Source organism: Carcharodon carcharias, chromosome 8, assembly GCF_017639515.1.
Source record: "Carcharodon carcharias isolate sCarCar2 chromosome 8, sCarCar2.pri, whole genome shotgun sequence".
NCBI lineage: Eukaryota > Metazoa > Chordata > Chondrichthyes > Lamniformes > Lamnidae > Carcharodon > Carcharodon carcharias.
In genome coordinates this window covers 171,274,031-171,294,888 of record NC_054474.1, presented here as the reverse complement: position 1 = coordinate 171,294,888, position 20,858 = coordinate 171,274,031, and the positions used below count along the sequence as shown (strand labels likewise).

General features: G+C 45.9%; 1 protein-coding gene across 6 annotated transcripts in view; it reads left to right on the top strand.

Moving 5' to 3' along the window:
* LOC121280870 (serine/threonine-protein kinase Nek6-like) overlaps nucleotides 1-20,858 on the top strand; it is a 360,301-nt gene that overhangs the window by 64,029 nt on the left and 275,414 nt on the right. The window lies entirely within an intron of this gene.

Below are 20,858 nucleotides of genomic sequence, written 5' to 3'. Positions count from 1 at the left end.
TAAATCGCTCTGTATTCAGCTGTCTGACATTGTCACACTCAGTAACTCTAATTTCGCCAGTACAGCAGCATTCCTCTTTGAGAATAGGCCTCCACAGTGGGTAAGCACGCTATCTTTTTACCTACAAAATCCAGTCTCTGCTGATAAGTTGAAAGTCTTGCTTTTGTAATGGGTGATACCTGACCCTGATGAAATGAGTTGGAAACTCTCAGCCCCTAATTTCCCCATAATGCCAAGCATTGCCGATCTCACACAGAAACTGTATAGAAAGCCAGTGTTGGAAATTTAAAAGATCGTACTTGTGTGCTAGAGGGTGAGCACCATGGAAAATGACAAACAGAAAGGAGATGGTTTGACCCTGTAATTATACTAAGTGAAGGAGTGAATGACTGTTTAATGCATTTGCCTAAAATTACTGTTGCTGCTTTTTAATGGTCATTTTAACCTATTTATTTCAAATCAGTTAAAACCTCTTTTTTTGGGTGGGAGTGGGGGGGGAACTTTTATTCCAGTTACATTGCTGAGGTGAAGTATCTTAGGCCACATCATATGAGCTGGAGGAAGCCTTAACCTGCCCAAGATCGATGTAATTTGTCACCAGACCAAGGTTTGAACAGAAAACTCTTACCACTTTCCTTCGGCTTACCAGTTATACTGGCCGGAATTTTGTTCTAGCAGCGGGATCCTGGTGAAGGGTCTGAAATCGGGGGAGTGACCCCACTTTGGGCATCTGTAGGACTCGGAGCCGCATTTTATGGGGGAAGGGTGCAGAGACAACTGATTGTTCGCTGCTGGGGCAGCTGTCCAGACTAAGGACAGCAGATCACCCCCAACAAGGGCTCAACATTCTTGGTAGTGCCACTGAGAGTGGAGGAAGAGGACTCCATGGAAGGATGGTGCCTTCCCAAATGGGTAAGTGTGGTTCATGGGTACTGGGGCCAGTAAGGTAGGCGTTGGTGAGGGGTTGGGATTGGTGAAGGTAGGTGGCATCATTGCTGGTGGTAGGACACCTCCAAGGGCCAAATAGTGCTCAAACAGGAGGGTTTGAGCCAACCAACCCCCCCACTTCCAACTACCCACCCCCGAGCCCACTGGTAGGCTGCTAGGGTTTAACTGACAGTCTCCCCACATGGTGTAGAGCCTACCCAACCCTGGTAAAATACCAGTGGCAGCAGGAAGAAGTCTTTAATTAACCACTTAAGTGGTTCAGTTGGCCCCTGTGCATGAGGGCCATACATCACCTTCCCCTCCATTGACAAGATGGCATGGTGGTGGGTAGATGGTGAGCACTCCAACCCCCTGCTTTCCCTCATCATTTTACAGGCCCTCTGACTCCCAGCCTGTCCCCAGAGGACTGGTAAAATTCAGACCATTGTGTGTCCTTCTATTATCTTCTTTGACTTTTGATGGTCCTTAAAACTGTAGTTTAAACTAAAACCTGCCAAGCAGATATTTTAAACTGTGAATTAATATGTGAACAGTATCAATGTAGACTTACATCACCACACCCCCCCCCAACTCCCGGAATGGCAAATAACAATCACCATCTGCTGCATTAACTTCAGTGCGAACTTGATTTGGTGCAAGGATCCTGAATATTTATATCAGTCTGGTAGTTTTAGATGGATCATGAATTGGAACAAGGCAGACTGGGCTAAAGTTTCAAAAACATGACAGGTACAAAGAACATTTCCGTATGCACCCCCAAAACTCACACAGATCTGCCATTCAGAGCAAGCAGTAGAATGCTTGTATTTGAATTGAATGCCATGGATACCTGTCGTGGATATAAATCACTATTCTGGGACTATCATGCATCAATTCAAGTTAACCCATTTTCTGGGAAAGCACCCGTTTTACATGACAGGGAAAGGAATGAATACTATATTACTTCACAGACAAAAATGCTCCTTTTGTGTCACAACATCACATAAAATGGTTTAGGAAGAAATTTCAATTGAATCTGTTTAGTGCAACTGCAACCACCCCAAGGAGTAATTTAAGTGTTGCCAGGAAGATATAATAATTCCCATAATATTATTGGAATTTATTGTAAAATAGAGTAATTGTGCGATTTGTCTTTGTGTCTACATGTGTCTGTGCGTGTGAGACTTAATTGAATTAGAGGCAGCTAGTGTGGATGCTTTTGATGTAAGAAGCAAAGTTAGGTTTGAAATGTTAATAAGGTAAACATGGGCAAGTTTAGAAATATTGGTGTCAAAGGAACATTTGCATTTTGAATAAACCAGACTAGGCTGTTTACAAAAGAGGGAGTGAAATGTGTCACCTAGCCAGGTGAAGTTTAGAAACAGTGTGTTTGTTTTTCTCAAAGTTACTGGTAAAACTTAGTGCTATGAGAGGTTTTTATTATCAGGGAGGTAAAGTCCAAAAACATAGTGAAACAAGGGTATTTGCATTCAAGGAGGAAGATATGTATAAAGGAGAGAAGACTGTTTGTAAGGGAAGGTATTTTTAAGATCTTACAAGTGTGAAAAAGCCTTCAGCATCTATACCTCCAGGGACCGAAGTGAAGAGAACTCACTTTGTATTCGACTTGTTCAGGGTATTATGTTTCTTTGCCTGGGTCTTTTAAAATCTGTATCCTACTGTTGCCTTAACAAAAGTGTAACTGGAAATTAGATTGATTATGGGATTTAAAAGTTATCGTAGTAGTAATTTGTAGACCTATGCATGTTTTTAAATAACTTCTCTTATTATTAAATGTTTAACTTAGTTTCACAAAGACCTATAAGACTTGGTGGTCTTATCATTACTGAATTCAAGGCATGCATCTCGAAAATTATACAAATTGCAAACAAGTTGTGGCAGTTGTTTCAAGTTCCCCTTTGGGATTTGAACAGCTCGGCATTTACCATCGGCTGTGCCATAACAGTGTCAGTGAGAATGATGAGTAGGAGGAGAGAGTTACATGCGAATAATGGTCAGAAAAAGTGTTGGAAAGGTAGGAGACGATTGCTCGGGACAACCTTTTCCGCCAGAGGTTTAGCTCAATGGAAAAATAAATGTTAGTAAGCAGGTGAGTAAGATAGTAGAAGCATAAAAAGCAGGAAGTAACTTTTCAGCTGTTAATAACTGCAGCTCAGGGTCTTGCTTCCTTCCCAACATAGGTGAAAGGAAATTAGAAAAAATACTTCTTAGTTACAAAAACCAGAGAAATTTAAGCGGCATTGTGCCAAACTGGTGGAAACAAAAATTGAACTCTTATTCAGAATTCCAATTGCTTGTGCACAGAGCAAAGTTTTGAAGCAAGATCAGCACAGCTAGAACTCATTGTTTAAATTTAATCTATATATAGAGTAATGCAGTTTTTATGAACCCAGTATATCGCAAAAGTTAAATTGTAGTTTGAAAGTATTGTGTAAATGAATTAATAGTATAAATGTGTCACATTAATGCTAAAATGCATTGATATAATTTAGCAATGGATTGATTGCACCAAACATGATAGAACTTTGAAAAACTGCAAAACCAGTATTTACCACATAATGTGGAAAGTTATTTTGAAGTCTTGCAAGGGAAATAAATACTTAAAATAACAACTCAACTATTATCTCGAAACACACAATTGTGTGGCAGTGAGGCTGTAACATTATAAAAAGTGCATGTTGTAGATTATGTGCACCTATACTATTCTGGCTGCCTATTTTGAGGCTAACCTAACCATGACACTCGTTATAAAATGAGCACCCAACTGTAAACTTTTCTGGTAATGTTAGCCTTTCATATTCTCCATATTTTAGACATGTTTCATGTCGTGAGAGAGATTGCAATGTTAGAAATTACATTAATAAAAATTAGATTAAATACAGGTATATAAGCACATATTTTGTAAATTTTGCTGCTATTTTACACACCAAAACTATGCGATATTTTATTTGAATCTACTAGATCACAGATCCTAATTATAAATGAATATTGTTAGCCCCATAACAACTGCCACAGAAAAACGTGACTAGATTTTGGCTAAAGCTTGCATCACACAAGGGCCAAGCAATGACCATCTCCAACAATGAGATTCTGATTCTCTCTCATTGACATTCAATGGAATTACTACTGCTGAATGCCCTACCATCAACATCCTGGGTGTTACCATTGACCAGAAACTTAACTGGACCGGCCATATAAACACTGTGTCAACAAGAGTAGATAAGAGGCTAGAAATTCTGCAATGAGTAACTCACCTCCTGACTTGCCAAAGCCTCTCCACCAGTTACAAGGCATGACTCAGGAGTGTTATGTAATACTCTCTACTTACCTGGATGAGTGCAGCTCCAACAACACTCAAGAAGTTTAACACCATCCAGGACAAAGCAGCCCGCTTGATCAGCATCCCATCCACCACCTTAAACATTCACTCCCTTCATCACTAGCACACAAAGGCAGCACGGTGTACCGTGTACAAGATGCAGGGCAGTAACTCACTAAGGCTCCTATCAACAGCATCTTCCAAACCCGCAACCTCTACCACCTAGAAGAACAAAGGCAGCAGATGCATGGGAACACCACCACCTGCAAGTTCCCCTTCCAGCCATGCACCATCCTGACTTGGAAATATATCACCTTTCCTTCACTGTGGCTGGGTCAAAATCCTGGAACTCCCTCCCTAGCAGCACTGTGGGTGTACCTAGACTTCATGGACTGCAGCGGTTCAAGAAGGTGGTTCACCACTACCTTCTCCAAGGCAATTAGGGATGGACAATAAATGCTGGCCTAGCCAGTGATGCCCACATCCATTAAATAAATTTTTAAAAAATCAATTTATAAAGATGCCTTTCTTGAGAAACTTTGCAAGGCAACATGTGTAGCCCAACAAATATCCACATTCATCTGAGTATAGCAATTCTATTCTGCATTTCAGTCTTAATTACAAGTATTATAAATTCTTTGCATTGTAGCTGTTTGGTCAAGTAGGTCCATGCTGGTGCTTACGCTCTACAGGAGCTCCTTCACACTCTTGTACAAAAGGTACATAACGAAGAATATTCATGCAGCAGCAAACTAAACAGCCGGATGGATATTTGTTTAGTCCAGTGTTTATAGTACAATTGATGCCTGACTTCTGTCAGAACACTTAGTTTCCTTTGATTTTAATAGATGCTATTAGTCACATTGATTATCTCGTTTCTTTTGCTACTTGTGTGCTTCTTACTATTTTTATTACTTTCCTTCTTGATGTGTATATAGAAGTTCTTTGCACAGTCCACAATTCCCTTTATTTTGAGACAAATAATCTTAACCCGCCTTGTGTGGGTTTCTTTCTTACGACGTGCTCATAAATATATATCATAAGATCAGAAAAGATAGGAGCAGGAGTGGACTATTTGGCCCATCGAATATATAGGACAACATAACACTAGATACTTGGTTGATCCAGACCTTTGCTTGCATTTGCTGAACAGACATTCATTTTGTTGATAATTGAAAGCAGCATCCATTGACATGAAGGAAATAAATGCATGAAACCCTTGTTGTGTAATGCTGATACAAGCCTAATATGATTTTTCAACTGACTAGAAATGTTGCAGTTTGAACTGAGACAGAACAAACTGCTTAAAATGCAACGCCACATTCCAAGGTGAAGATGAGAAACCAACAAAAATCACCCCAGGGGAGTGTGAAGAGACATTTCCTATTATCCCGACACCCATTGAAACTCGTAACATTAAAAATGCAAATTATTGAGTATTGAAACAATAGCTGCTACAGATAGACCCACCCAAAACCTCCTGGAAACACACAGTTGGTGAAGGAGAAGGCTGCCAGCCACTAGAGAAAGATTGCAAAGTGACACAGGCATTGTCAAGAAAGTCTTCAGCAGAGGAAACAAGCTGAGATCTCTCTCCTTCTCTCTCTTTTGGAATAAGAGTGTCGCCTGATTCAAGAAGACAACTCTACCAAAAATCTACCAGTGAGCTGAGATCTCATAATAATTGCAACATCTTCTACATCTAACTACACCCAAGAAACCAGCTAATCCAAATTGGCCAGAACATTTAAAATCTATGTCTCTAGGACAATCAAAGGACACTTAACCATTTATTCTTTCACCGTTTTTTATTTGGGCTCTAACTCCCCTTGTATCTGATTTGTATGCGTGTGCGTGTGCCTGAATGATTGCATAAGGACCAAATGCTTGTGGTCGCATCTTTATTATTTTTCTCAGGTATTGCCTTTTTGTTGAAGTTTTTCATCTTGGACTCGTCAGGACAATTTGCAAGAATACCAAACGCAAAGGGAACAACAATTTACACTGTATGAGAAGATTGGTTGGCAAGTGGTAGAGGCATTGCCAGCGGTGGTGTATTCTCCATGGCAACGTCTCTACCAATCAGAGTCCACTTGCCAACCAATCAGCACTCTCTTCTCATACAGTATAAACTGTTGTTCCCTTTACATTTGGTATTCTTGCGAATTGTCCTGATGAGTGCAAAATGAAAAGCTTTGACAAAAAGAAATCACTTTGCTCAGCAATACTCAGATTCCCAGGTTCAGTGGTTGATAAATTTGCTCTTCCTTTGACTCAAGAAAACCTTGTTTGATTGGGTCCTCATTGCGTACAGCTTAAACAGTAAAATACATTCTGATTGGGAGAAGGCATATCCTCTTGAAAAAGAAACTTAGACCTTTGTTGTGACAAATTGAGGAGGTTGAATAGAGGGGAGCCAACTCGGCCCTCTTCACCTGGTTATTACAATGCATCTTTGCCAATCCTAATATTCTTGCCCCCCCCAGTTGGTGTTAGATATGTTTGTGTGGAATCTACATTATTTACATGGAATACTAGAGATTCTTTTAAATCTGATGTGTAGTTGTTAGTTTCTCAGAAAGAGGCAACTTTATCACAGAATCACAGTGTAGAAGAGGCCCTTCAGCCCATCGAGTCTGCACCGACACGTGAGAAACACCTGACCTACCTGCCTAATCCCATTTACCAGCACTTGGCCCATAGCCTTGAATGTTATGACGTGCCAAGTGCTCATCCAGGTACTTTTTAAAGGATGTGAGGCAACCCGCCTCCACCACCCTCCCTAGCAGTGCATTCCAGACTGTCACCACCCTCTGGGTAAAAAAGTTTTTCCTCACATCCCCTCTAAACATTCTGTCCCTCACCATGAACATATGCCCCCTCGTGACTGATCCTTCAACTAAGGGGAACAGCTGCTCCCTATCCACCCTGTCCATGTCCCTCATAATCTTGTACACCTCGATCAGGTCGCCCCTCAGTCTTCTCTGCTCCAACGAAAACAACCCAAATCTATCCAACCTCTCTTCATAGCTTAGATGTTTCATCCCAGGCAACATCCTGGTGAATCTCCTCTGCACCCCCTCCAGTGCAATCACATCCTTCCTATAATGTGGCGATGAGAATGAGATAGATACTTATGAGGAATGCGGTACGTTTTGGAAGAAAGAATAAGGAGGGCACATACTCACTAAGTGGTAGAGGGCCAGAGAGATATTGGGGGTGGGATTTTTGGGTTGTTGGGCAGGAGCAGCAGGTGGGAGTGCCCAGGAGCAGCTGGAAAACGGTCCCAAAGCCCGCGATTGGCCCCCGACCACAATTTCACGCCGGCTGGCAAATGAATGGGCAGCCAGTGTGAGAGGCGCACTGAGAAGCTCAGCGTTGCTGGGGTGTTGGGGGTGGGAGAGGTGCAAGAGGAGGGGGAGCATCAAAGCCTGCGCATGCGTGGGGGGAGCGCGCACTGAAAGCCCCCTGAAAAGGAGGGGGGGGGAGCAGAAAAATTAGTAAAATCAAGAGTAAAGATTTTGAAAAGGGGAAAAAAAAGACCCCCATATAGGACTCACTCACATGAACCAAGACAAAGTAAAAACGCTGTCAAAACGTTAAAAAAAAACTGAATATTGGAAACCTCAGCCCGCCCTATGGACGAGGTTTCCTAAAAAGTCCAAAGACCGCCTGGCTGATTTGCCCGCCTGCCAACCTTAAGGTTGGACGGGCAGCAGAAAGTAGCTTGTAATTAATTGGTTAAATGGCCTCAGTGGGCCTCTTAATTGTCGGCGGGCGCGCTGCCAACTTGCGGGTGCACCCACCGACCAAAATACCCCGTGGGTGCGCGATGACGTTGGGACACTCGCCCGGAGTCATCCTGTGCTATTTGACGCCTGATCGGGGTCAGGCCCGCCCCGCCCATGGGGGGTAAAATCCTGCCCTGGGAGATTGTTGTTAGGTCCAGGTATCAAGAGATATGGATTAAAGGTGGATAAAAAGGGTTAAGGTACAGGTCAACCATAACCTAAAAGAATGCCAGAACTCAAATACCTAAACCTAGGTAGAGAAGTTAATGGCCTTAATGGGCCATAGTAAGGGACACATGTGATGCTGGATGTTGGAATAGAAGCATAAAGCACAGAAGCTAAGAGACAATGGCAAATCACTGGCTAGTGTGCAGCTCACAAATGGTCAGATAGAAAGAGAAAGGCTGTGGTATTGTGTCCACGTTGGACATGCATAGTCAGGCAAATATCAAGGGTGTTGGCAAGGTGCAAAGAGACTCAGGGACGAGAGGTTTTAGTTGGATGAGACAGTAGAAATTCTGGGGGTCTTTTCATTAGGACATTTAAGAGGAGGTCCAATCGAAGTGTTCGAAATGATGAGCTGTTTTGGGAAGGTAGACTGGAAAAAGAGCCACTCGCACTGGTTGGTGATTTTTTTAACTGGGGAGCACAAACTTAAGATTGTCAGGGAAATGTTAGGTTAGGATTCACTTTTACAGATTGTAACGGAATGGAAAACCTTAGCAGAACAGTGGTGGAACCGGAATCCATAACAGCTTTTAAAAATAACATCTTAAGCAGTAAATAAAGAAAAGGGTTGGGGGGGTGGGGTGAGGGGGTTGAAGTGATGGAAACAGAATGAGGCAGTTAGCTATTTCAGAGAGCTAGCCCATAAACAATGGACAGAACAGCCTCATGCGGTGCTGTAAAATTGTCTGATTCTTTATCTTTGCTGCCGAAATCGGGGATCTTGAATTATCTTACGACTCAACTCTATCTTGCTTTAAGCAGCCCTGTCCTCAATTTCAGCATAACAAATCCTGAAATGTTAATTACTAACAAAATAACATGACTGGCGAGGGAGCAAGTAGCATCATTAAGCAGGAGAGATAAACCTTGCTCACTGTGGATATACATATTAAGTAAGAACAAATATGAACAAAAGCATTCTGGCTGCAAAGGTTTTCTTGTGACCTTGATTACTACTCTGTTTGCACTGCTGCAGCTCGTTTGTTTTATAATTTTGCTGACTTTTGTTAAAGCTAAAGACCCCTTTTCAACAATCTTCTTATTAACTTGGGGTCAGTTTAATATATTCCACATCAGCCCAATCCAAACTCCTGGTGTATGCAGGCTAATTAAGAGGCAGATCATCAATAACTAGGCTGCAGCAATACATTTTAAATAACGTAAGAAAGAAAAATGACCTAAATAAAATACTTCCCAGATTTTCAATATTTTTTTAGTACACTAACCCAAAGCCCCCACACGCCTGGGAGAAGGAGCAGTGAATTTCAATCTGCATACACACACACCACTCAAAGGCTCATGAACAGATCCCAGACTGTACCACAACAGGCTGTAAACAGTAACACGGCCGGATGCAGAGGTTGTCTCTTCCTGGGACATTCTATTTTAAACCCCCAGGATTATCCAGATGAAAACAGAGTGGAGGCAATCAGCTGGGTTTTCCACTCACGCAAAAATCCAGGCGGATTAATGGCAGGAAACATTCACACCCGCTGGAAGTAGCGTAGAATCGCCCTGTCACATTTTCTGGGGTCACCTTGATTTCAGTACCGCCTCCAACTGGGGACTCACCATTCGGGCAGCGAGGCTGGAAGTTCCAGGCTGCTGCAGCAGTTAAAGCCCTGCAGCAGCTTCCAGGGATGGTTTGCTGTGAAATATCGGCCTGCATTTTGAGGTCTGAATTGAAGGAACAAGCACTCACTGTTTATTATGCTTTGGGCTGCCCACAGACTTTTCATGTTTTTTTTTGCATAACAACTTCCATTTATTAGAGTTCCTTTCCAGTGCGGTGCTCCTTAGAGGGGACCTGGGGCATGTGTGAGCAGGGAAAGTAACTCGTCCGCCAATTAGATTGTAAAATCCTCACTGAGACAGGCATGGTGTAAAGCAGGAAGTCTGAGTATAAATATGTAATTCTTGTAAAGTCATGCACAGAAATGAATTAGGTGAGAGGATGGTGAGATTAGGAAGTAGATAAAAGAGACAGGAAGAAAGGGTAATTTTTAAAAAATCTCTAACCAAAATTAAAATCTTAATGAATGAGATACCATAATTGTAAGAGTAAATTTTCAGTTTCAGAGAAGCTGCTAGGCAGTGATTAAGATACTGTAAGAAATAAAAAATCACTTACACTCAAGTGGACATGTCCTAACTTTTTCTATTTAGGGGGTATCTAGTGGGAAAGTACCACAACTTCACACCTGTTGTAGGGTGGCTGAGTTGTATTATTAGTAATAGAGTTGAACTGCAGACACTTCTTAAGTGGAAACGTTAAGTTAACTTACATTATACTCAACAGCAACTACATGTGTGCTTTCAACTCTAACTCTTTCTCTACACTGTCAACTGAGGTAGCCTGTGCTACTCTCCTATTAGTTACTACAGATCATGTGATCTTTCCTAATAAGTATTATTCTTAAAGGTACATCACACAAAATAAAACCATAATTACTACATTCCTCCCCCTTCAACTCAGCTTTACATATTATATTTACAAGCACTTATTTTTAAGACAACATAGTATTTACACTGGTAAGGAATTTACACGTTCAGTCTTTCAGGTGGTTTCCTGGTACTTGTGGAATGTTGCAGCTCCACAGCTTCAGATTCTTTGTCAGTAGTCTCCTTTTCCAGTGTTGCCTGAACATCAGGTGCTTTGGTGGGCACTCGCAGTTCTGTATCCTCAACTCTTACAGGAACATCAGACTTGTCAGTCCTGGGTTGAGTATCCTCGACAGGAAAAGCAGACCCGGTCATGGTCACTGGTGGAACCAAACCTTGATGATTTATCTCTCTCTTCCTTAAATGGTCCACATGTTTATGGATGACCTGGTCTTCCACCTCCACGTGGTAAGATAGAGGTCAGTCACCCGCACTTATTTCACCCAGTAACCACTTTGGTCCCTCCCTGAAATTTTTCACATATACCGGCTCTCCTACGGTAAATTTCCTCTCATGACTATACCAGTCATGTCTAGTTTCCTGGCTTCCCTGACTCTTTTCCACCTTCCCCTCTAAATTCGGCATTATTAAGCTCAATCTCGTCCAGGGACAGTGTTTCAACAATAACTCTGCAGATGTGACACCTGTTATTGTGTGAGGGGTAGTTCTGTAATGAAAAAGGAAATATACTAGCTTGGTTACCAAGGAATCACCAGTTAGCTTTATCATGCCTGTCTTGAACAGTTGAACTGCTCTTTCGGCCAATCTGTTTGAGGAACGGTGATATGGTGCAGTTTTTATAAGAGTGACGCCTTTGAGGCTGATAAATCGTTGAAACCCAGCACTTGTAAATGCCGTGCTGTTATCGGTAATAGCTACTTCTGGTAGTCTGTGAATGACAAAACTCTGATGTCGTTTCTCAATTGTAGCGGCCAGCGCTGGTGACTTTATCTCATATACGTCCACCCATTTTAAATGGGCATCGACAATGAACAGAAACATTGGGCAGAATCTTCAGCGGGTGTTCCGACATCACCGCGCGTCATTCAGATATTCAGTTCAGCGGGCGAGCAGTGGAATTGGCTGCGCTCCTGCTGAACTGTCAAAGGCCATTTAAATTCCAATTAAAATAATTAATGGAGCTGCCCATCCAACTTTAATATGGCGGGGGTGGGGGGGGCTGCAGATGAAGAGCCCAGGTGGCCTTCGCATGTTTCATGAAACCTCATCCACAGGCGGGACAAGGTTTCATGAAGGTTTTTAAAGTTTAATAAAATTTTTCAATAAAATTCACTGACATGTCCCAGCTCATGTGAAACTGTCACATGAGGGGACATGTCTTAAAACACTTTTTTCTGTCTTTATTAAAATTTTTTAAGATCAAACTAATCTCCCTGAGGCAGATGTTTGCCAGTCAAATATCTGAAGATATGTTCCCCAATTACTGTAGTGGAAGATCCCGTGTCCACTTCCATTCTAACAGGTTTGCCATTTATTTTTATTGTGACAAACATTGGTTCTGTCTTTCCAACTTTCAGATTAAACAACGAGTAAATGTCAGAATTTGTTGTTTCAGGATCTTCTACATTGTAGATTTCATTGGGCTTCTTCACCACTTGCTTGATTCTTTCCTTGCCCTGCCTCATTATATGTCCCTTCCTGAGACAATAGTAGCATTTGGTTTTTTTAAACTGCCAATCAGTAAAAGACTGATTGTTTCCATCTCTATTGAAATCATTCTTCGATCTCACCGCTAAGCTTTTTCTCTTTATTCTTCGGCTAGTGGGGGCTGTTTCCCGCTTCTCGACAGAGTCTTCCCTTATTGCGCCACTTTCAGCTGGGGTTTCCCACCCCATGTGGAGGACAGCACCATTTTGGGGACCCTGTATTGCTTATGAATCTCTTTCAGCGCTTTCCATGTCCAGCGCTATCTCTAGTGCCTTCTTGAAATCCAGATTCGCTTCGGACAATAATCTTTTCTGAATAGTGTCCTCTTTCACACCACACACTGAACGACTCTGAGCATGTTGTTCAGGGTCGTACCGAACTCCCAGTGTTCCGTTAGCTGTGTCAAATTTGCCACGTGACATGCAATTGCCTCACCAGGGGCTCTATTTCACTAATTAAACCTGAACCTGTGCATCATGACTGAGGGTTGGGTTGGAAGTGACCCTTCACGAGGTCCACCAATTCATCAAAATTCTTTGAATCTGGGGCACTGGGTGCCATCAAACTATGAATCAAACCGTAGGTTTGCTCCCACAAGTACTCAAGAGGATCGCTCGCCTCTTTTACCTCGTAGTCTCGCTCGCTTGGAAAAAGAACGTGAGGCATTCTGTGTATTGAGACCAATCGCCTGTGGTTGGTTCAAATGGATCAATTCTCCAAAATTGTGGCATTTTGAGAGAGGATAACATCTTCAATTCTAATGGAGCTTGCTACTTACAATCACTGGGCCAGGTGTAGTGCCGATTTCTTTCTCACTTGATTTCTTCTGTGCAATCCTATTTTATCCCCATCACCAGTTTGTTGTAGGGTCACCAATTTGTACTATTAGTAATAGAGTTGAACTGCAAATGCTTCTAAAGTGGAATCATTAGGTTTATTTACAATATACTCAGCAGCAATACACGTGTACTTTCAACTCCAAGTCTATCTCTACACTGTTGGAGTAGCCCGTGCTACTCTCTTATTGGTTACTACAGATCATGTGATCTTTCCTAACAAGTATTATTCTTAAAGGTACATTACACACTAAATACAACCATAATTACTACAATGCCCTTATTTCAAAGTTGAGTCTCTCAGTGAAATACTAGTAGAGTGCAACTTGTGAGCAGGCTAGCTCAAATAGCATCTTGCTGATTTCCACTTATAACTGTGCATGTGTGTGAATGCCGCAAATTGCTGTCCAATTTCCATCTTAATAACACTGAACACTGAGAGATCATTTTTGATAACTTGGAAGTAAATCGTGATCTTTTAATTTTATTTCTCAGTGAAAGAACTGATACAAGGCAGCTTCGCTGACAAATCTTTTCCCATTTTTAAACTTACATCTGCATAACTCAAATATGTTTCTAATGTCTTCAGGAAGGCTGAGAGTCCCCAGCTCAGTATAGAAGCGCCTGGCATCCTTCAGTATAAGGTTAGGCAGAAACCGCCCACACTCTTTGGGTCTCAGAGGCACAGTTCCCAAAAGAAGAGCTGCACTGCAGCAACATCAGAGTCCAACAATTGTACCAGAGCAATAATCATCAACTGTCCCAAACCATACCAGGCAACTTAGGCTGTCAAACACTTTAGTGACCTAGTTACCAGGGCAGACAAGGTAAGAGGATTCACTTCCCTTAACTCTTTGTTAATTCCTTACCATCAATGGCCTATACTTCTATGTGTAAGTCATCCTTCCTTAACTCCCTTCTTTGCAATCATCCCACTAAGAGCCTTACACGGACTCTTAATTATCAATACTCCTATTATGGGCTGTTTGCTTACATCTGCGTTGTATGGACTTTCATAGGAACATAGGACTCAGGAGCAGGAGTAGGCCTATCCAACCTGCTCTGCCATTCAATAAGATTGTAGCTGATCTGGCTGCGATCTCAACTCCACTTTCCTGTCTGATCCCTGCCCATAACCCTTGGATGCCTTGTCTATCAAAGATCTGTCTAACTCAGCCTTGAATATGCTCAATGATCCAGCCTCCACTGCTTCCTAGAGAATAGCATTTCAGACTAATGACGACATGTGGGGGAAAAACTCTCCCCGTCTTTGTCTTTAAAGGAAGACATCTTATTCTTAAACTGAATCCCCTAGTTCCAGTCTTGCCCACAAGAGGAAGCATCTTCCCGGTATTCACCCTAAACAAGTGCCTTGAGGATCTTCTATGTTTCAATAAGATCATCCCTCATTCTTCTAAACTCCAATGATTATACGCTCAACCTGTTCAACCTTTCTTCATAAGATAAGCCCCTCCTCTCCTTCTTACTATTGTTATTACTATAATTCCTTGTGTCCAAAGGCAATTTTTACATCCCAGGTCATTGCTCAGGAGTCAAAAAAGTCCCCAAAAGGTAAAGAAAATTGGTGCACAAATACCTGGTCCAATCCTATAAATGCACTTATGGAGCCGAATTTTAGTTCCCCCCAACCCCTGCCCATAAAATTAGGCGGGATGGTTGTGGGGGTTGGGGAAGGGTAGGAAATGGTTGTTGCCTTCCTGCTGCTGACACCTTACCAATGGCGGTGCAAGTAGCTGGCACTCTGCTCACTCTTAGGCCAATTGAAGTTCTTCAATGGCCAACTAAGGGACACTTTAAGGGCCTCTTCCTGCTGCCAGTGGTATTATATCAGCAGCGGACAGGCACTTCAAGACCTGGGAGACTGTCCAGTAAACTCCGGTGGTCTCCCTGTGGGATCAGTAAGGGGTGGCCCCTCACGATCAAGCATCCCATGGCCCCATGGAGGGTCACCCTCATGGCAAGTGTCTCCCCAGCTTGAAGACCTACTGACCTGGTGATTGACCACCCCCGGGCAGGGGTCTACCTGATTGGCCCCGTGGCTCCTGCCCCTATTTACCTGCACACCGGCCTCTCCCATTATGGCTGCTCCGAGAACAGCTCCTGGTGCTGCTGCTGGAATTGAAGAACTGCCATGCCTCTGATTGGATGGCAGCTCCTGGAGGCGGGACATCCTGCCTAGGGTTTGGGGGTGGGGGGAGGTGGGAAGGAAGCCATGATTTCAGGCATTTAGTTGCACAGGGACCATAAAATCCAGAGGAGCTTCTGGCAGAGATGGGGTTGCCTCTGACTTTCTGCCAGGTGGTGGGGGTGGTGGGTTTGGTGGGGGTGGTGGGGGTTTGGTGGGGGCGGTGAGGGCTTGGTGGGGGCGGTGAGGGCTTGGTGGGGGCAGTGGGGGTTTGGTGGGGGCGGTGGGGGTTTGGTGGGGGCGGTAGGGGTTTGGTGGGGGCGGTGGGGGTTTGGTGGGGGTGGTGGAGGTTTGGTGGGGGCGGTGGGGGTTTGGTGGGGGTGGTGGGGGTTTGATGGGGGTGGTGGGGGTTTGGTGGGGGCGGTGGGGGTTTTGTGGGGGCAGTGGGTGTTTGGTGGGGGCGGTGGGTGTTTGGTGGGGGTGGTGGGGGTTTGGTGGGGGAGGTGAGCGTTTGGTTGGGGCAGTGGGGGTTTGGTGGGAGCAGTGGGGGTGGTGGGAGTGGTGTGGGTTTGGTGGGAGCGGTGGGGGTGGTGGGTTTGGCGGGGGTGGTGGTGGGTTTGGCGGGGGTGGTGGTGGGTTTGGTGGGGGCGGTGGGGGTTTGGTTGGGGCGGTGGGGGTTTGGTGGGGGCGGTGGGGGTTTGGTGGGGGTGGTGGGTTTGGGAGTGGTGGTGGGGGTTTGGTGGGGGCGGTGGGCGTTTGGTGGGGGCGGTGAGGGTTTGGTGGGGGCGGTGGGGGTTTGGTGGGGGTGGTGAGGGTTTGGTGGGGGCGGTGGGAGTTTGGTGGGGGCGGTGGGGGTTTGGTGGGGGTGGTGAGGGTTTGGTGGGGGCGGTGGGAGTTTGGTGGGGGCGGTGAGGGTTTGGTGGGGGCGGTGAGGGTTTGGTGGGGGCGGTGAGGGTTTGGTTGAGGCGGTGTGGGTTTGGTGGGGGTGGTGGGTCTGGTGGGGGTGGTGGGCGTTTGGTGGGGGCGGTGGGGGTTTGGTGGGGGCGGTGGGCGTTTGGTGGGGGCGGTGAGGGTTTGGTGGGGGTGGTGGGTTTGGTGGGGGCGGTGGGTTTGGTGGGGGCGGTGAGGGTTTGGTGGGGGTGGTGGGGGTTTGGTGGGGGTGGTGGGGGTTTGATGGGGGTGGTGGGGGTTTGGTGGGGGCGGTGGGGGTTTTGTGGGGGCAGTGGGTGTTTGGTGGGGGCGGTGGGTGTTTGGTGGGGGTGGTGGGGGTTTGGTGGGGGAGGTGAGCGTTTGGTTGGGGCAGTGGGGGTTTGGTGGGAGCAGTGGGGGTGGTGGGAGTGGTGTGGGTTTGGTGGGAGCGGTGGGGGTGGTGGGTTTGGCGGGGGTGGTGGTGGGTTTGGCGGGGGTGGTGGTGGGTTTGGTGGGGGCGGTGGGGGTTTGGTTGGGGCGGTGGGGGTTTGGTGGGGGCGGTGGGGGTTTGGTGGGGGTGGTGGGTTTGGGAGTGGTGGTGGGGGTTTGGTGGGGGCGGTGGGCGTTTGGTGGGGGCGGTGAGGGTTTGGTGGGGGCGGTGGGGGTTTGGTGGGGGTGGTGAGGGTTTGGTGGGGGCGGTGGGAGTTTGGTGGGGGCGGTGAGGGTTTGGTGGGGGCGGTGAGGGTTTGGTGGGGGCGGTGAGGGTTTGGTGAGGCGGTGTGGGTTTGGTGGGGGTGGTGGGTCTGGTGGGGGTGGTGGGCGTTTGGTGGGGGCGGTGGGGGTTTGGTGGGGGCGGTGGGCGTTTGGTGGGGGCGGTGAGGGTTTGGTGGGGGTGGTGGGTTTGGTGGGGGCGGTGGGTTTGGTGGGGGCGGTGAGGGTTTGGTGGGGGTGGTGGGGGTTTGGTGGGGGTGGTGGGGGTTTGGTGGGGGCAGTGGGGGTTTGGTGGGGGTGGTGGGGGTTTGGTGGGGGTGGTGGGGGTGGTGGGGGTTTGGTGGGGGCGGTGGGGGTTTGATGGAGGTGGTGGGGGTGGTGCGTTTGGTGGGGTTGGTGGGTTTGGTGGGGGTGGTGGGGGTTTGGTGGGGGTGGTGAGGGTTTGGTGGAGGTGGTGGGTGTTTGGTGGGGGTGGTGGGGTTTTGGTGGGGGTGTTGGGGGTTTGATGGGGGTGGTGGGAGCGGTGGGGGTTTGGTAGTGGTGGTGGGTTTGGGAGTGGTGGTGGGGGTGGTGGGTTTGGTGGGGGTGTTGGTGGTTTGGTGGGGGTGGTGGGTTTGGTGGTGGGGGGGTTTGGTGGAGGTGGTGAGTGGTGGGGGTGGTGGTGGGTTTGGTGGGGGTGGTGGGGGTTTGGTGGGGGTGGTGGGGGTTTGGTGGGGGTGGTGGGTTTGGTGGGGGGTGTTGGGGGTTTGGTGGGGGTGGTGGGTTTGTGGTGGTGGGGGTTTGGTGGGGGTGGTGAGGGTTTGGTGGGGGCAGTGGGGGCTTGGTTGGGGTGGTGGGTTTGGGAGTGGTGGTGGGGGTGTTGGGGGTTTGGGAGTGATGGTGGGTTTGGGAGTGGTGGTGGTGGGGGTGGTGGGTTTGGGAGTGGTGGTGGGGGTTTGGTGGGGGCGGTGAGGATTTGGTGGGCGCAGTGGGGGTTTGGTGAGGTTGGTTGGTTTGGGACTGGTTGTGGGTTTTGGAAGTGGTGGTGGGTGTTTGGTGGGGGCGGTGAGGATTTGGTGGGGGCGGTGGGGGTTTGGTGGGGGTGGTGGGTTTTGGACTGGTGATGGGCCACAGCCACACAGTAGAATCTGGCCATGGTTTTTTTTGTCACTGTCCTGTTCACCCATTTTAGTTGGGCATTCCTTAGGTCCGGCATTCTGCACACCGGAATTTGGAAATTGATGTGTAGGTACAACATGTCCCTTCATGTCCCTGTACCAAGGGAACTGTTCCACTCCCCTTAACAATACCCACAGGAAAATGTGCCAGGATACAAAGTCAGTGTTTTTGGAATGATGGGATTTATCACCATGGTGACCGTAAATCAAGAGGTAAAATATCCAGTATCTGGGGCTGATATGTTATCGTGGTCTAAATGAAGGGAATTTTGATTATAAAACATCCATATCGGTTTTTCTCAATTATCCTTGTGAAACCTATCTGATAATCATCTAGTAGATGATTAACGTATATTAACTCTTTCAAGAAGAAATCAGATCAGAAGTAAAATAAAACAGAAATGGAACTATTTTCTTTATTTTCAGAGATATATACGACCGAAGCTTGGCATCAAATTCAATGTGTTTACAAAGCCTGCCCAGTATTCTATCTTGCAGCACAACTGTGAGGTATAGGGAGGCTAGGCCCTAAATGCATTACATAATCAATAAGCCACCACCTCAAGCCTGGCCTTGTCATCTGAGAGTGGTTATCTGAGATGGTTGAGTAATTCTTGAGTCACTGTGATGATAACTGGATCTTTATCTCTTCAGTAATGTCTGATTGTGAGTTTAGAACAATGCTATAAATGCAAATATTTGAGGAGGTGGAACAATGAGAATTCTCTCACAATTTCAATATCAAGGACTGTATTCCAAAGTAGCTGTGGACTTGGAAAAGGCTGACAAGTCCTGTTTTGGGCAGCTTAATCCAAAGCTGTTTAAACTAACAACACCATTTGTCTTTGTTATCAATAATTAACCCAGAATAGTTGGTTTAGTACCTGCTGTTAACGCTTGTAGCTAGAATTTCAACCCCATTTCCTAATGGCAATTTTTACCCTTATTCGCAGATTAATATGGATGAAACATAATTCTCCACACTTGGGTCACTCTGCTTTTGTAAAATTCATTGTTAGGAATTTACGAGTCATTATTAAATTAACGAAAGCACTTCCTCACCTCTCACCACCCTCCCTCCCACCCTGATCTCTCCACCCCCACAAGCTCTCTCCCCCCATCCTCAACCGCTTCCTCCACACCGCTCCCTCTCCAACAACTGAGGGCAGCCTTTTGGCTGCCATATTGGAAAAAATGAGCAAATTTACATTATCTGTTCAGTTCCAGAGGTTTTCCTATGTTTTCCCCCATTTCTCCCCCCCAGCTGTGATGAAGTTGCAAAGTTTTTTTGCCGGCTTATTTTTCCGTTGGTGTTCGTTACGCTCGATTACCTCAATTGACTGACCGTTGTGTAAGTGTGGCAAGAGATTTCACTGTGGGGCATCAGAACCCAGCTTCATCATCCCTCACCTTTTACTCAGTGTTGTTGGACCCTCAGCCATTTTGCCACTGGGGCCAGTTTTCACTCCCTTCGCCCTGGTCTCAATTTAGGGTCGGTAACCTTGATGTCCTATTAATGCAGGCCAAGAGGTCAATGCCATTTGAAAGCCCTATCCTTGGCCAGTTATAGCTGATAGGCCACACTTAATATGGGAGTTGGGGGCTCCATTGGCGCAAATGGAACCATTTTGATTGCCATTTTAGGCAAAACTAGTGCCGCCTTTGAAAACAGGGAGTGGGATTGAAGAGGATAGAATAGATGTCTTTAAGGGGAAGCTAGACAGGCATGTGAGGGAGAAGGGGTTACGATGATTAATTTAAATGAGGAAAGATGGGAGGAGGTTTGAGTGGAACATAAACACCGGCATGGGCTGGTTGGGCTGAATGGCCTGTTTCTGTGCTGTATATCCTATGCAACCCTCTGCATCTAATTGTACAAGCTAAATAATCTAGGTTCTTAGCGCCATGGGGCCCTCACCTTCCTTGGTGATGACCTCACCCCCCCATGACTCATCTTCCCGGCGGTAACCGGAGCCTGCTTTCCTTTGCCGAATCTGTGAGTTGTGTTGGGATATCCCTCTGCCGCTCGGCCATCTATCTGCCAGGCGTAAATGTGGACCCTCGATTTCCTGGACGGCTGGAGATGGGGCAGTCGCTTCGCTGATCGCCCATCAAAGAGTCAAAATAGGCCCAAGGGAGTGGGTTGAAGCAAAGACCATTGCATGTTTTAAGAGAAAGTTAGATAGATAAATGAAGCTGAGGCTGCTGCTAGGGATGATGGGGAGAGACGAGGCAGCGGGATTCGTTTTGAATTGCTTCAGCAAAGAGCCAGCACCGACTTGATGGACTGAATGGCCCCTTTCCTTGCTCTGTGGTTTCAAGCATATACTTTCCCGCAAGAGTCCTTTGGTACTGATCAAGAGCATAGCCTGATCATTCGACCTCCCCTACTTAAGGCTGTTGATGTGCTCTACCTACTTGATGTCCTGGTTAATACTACAATGTCCGGAGATCAAACTTGGACCTTGATTCAAAACCATACCAGTCAGTCAGTGCATTTACTTATTAAAACCTGAGCTAACAACAATGTGAACAATTCCAAGACCAGCTAACAGCCTCAGATCGATGGGGGTAGGGAGAAGGGCGGTGGTGCTGGGTTTAAAAATGTGACCATGCACCTCTATTGGGAGTTAAATCCCACCTCCTATAGAGAAGGATATTAAAAGTGTTTCCATATCAAAATAAAAGGCTTATGTTATAATT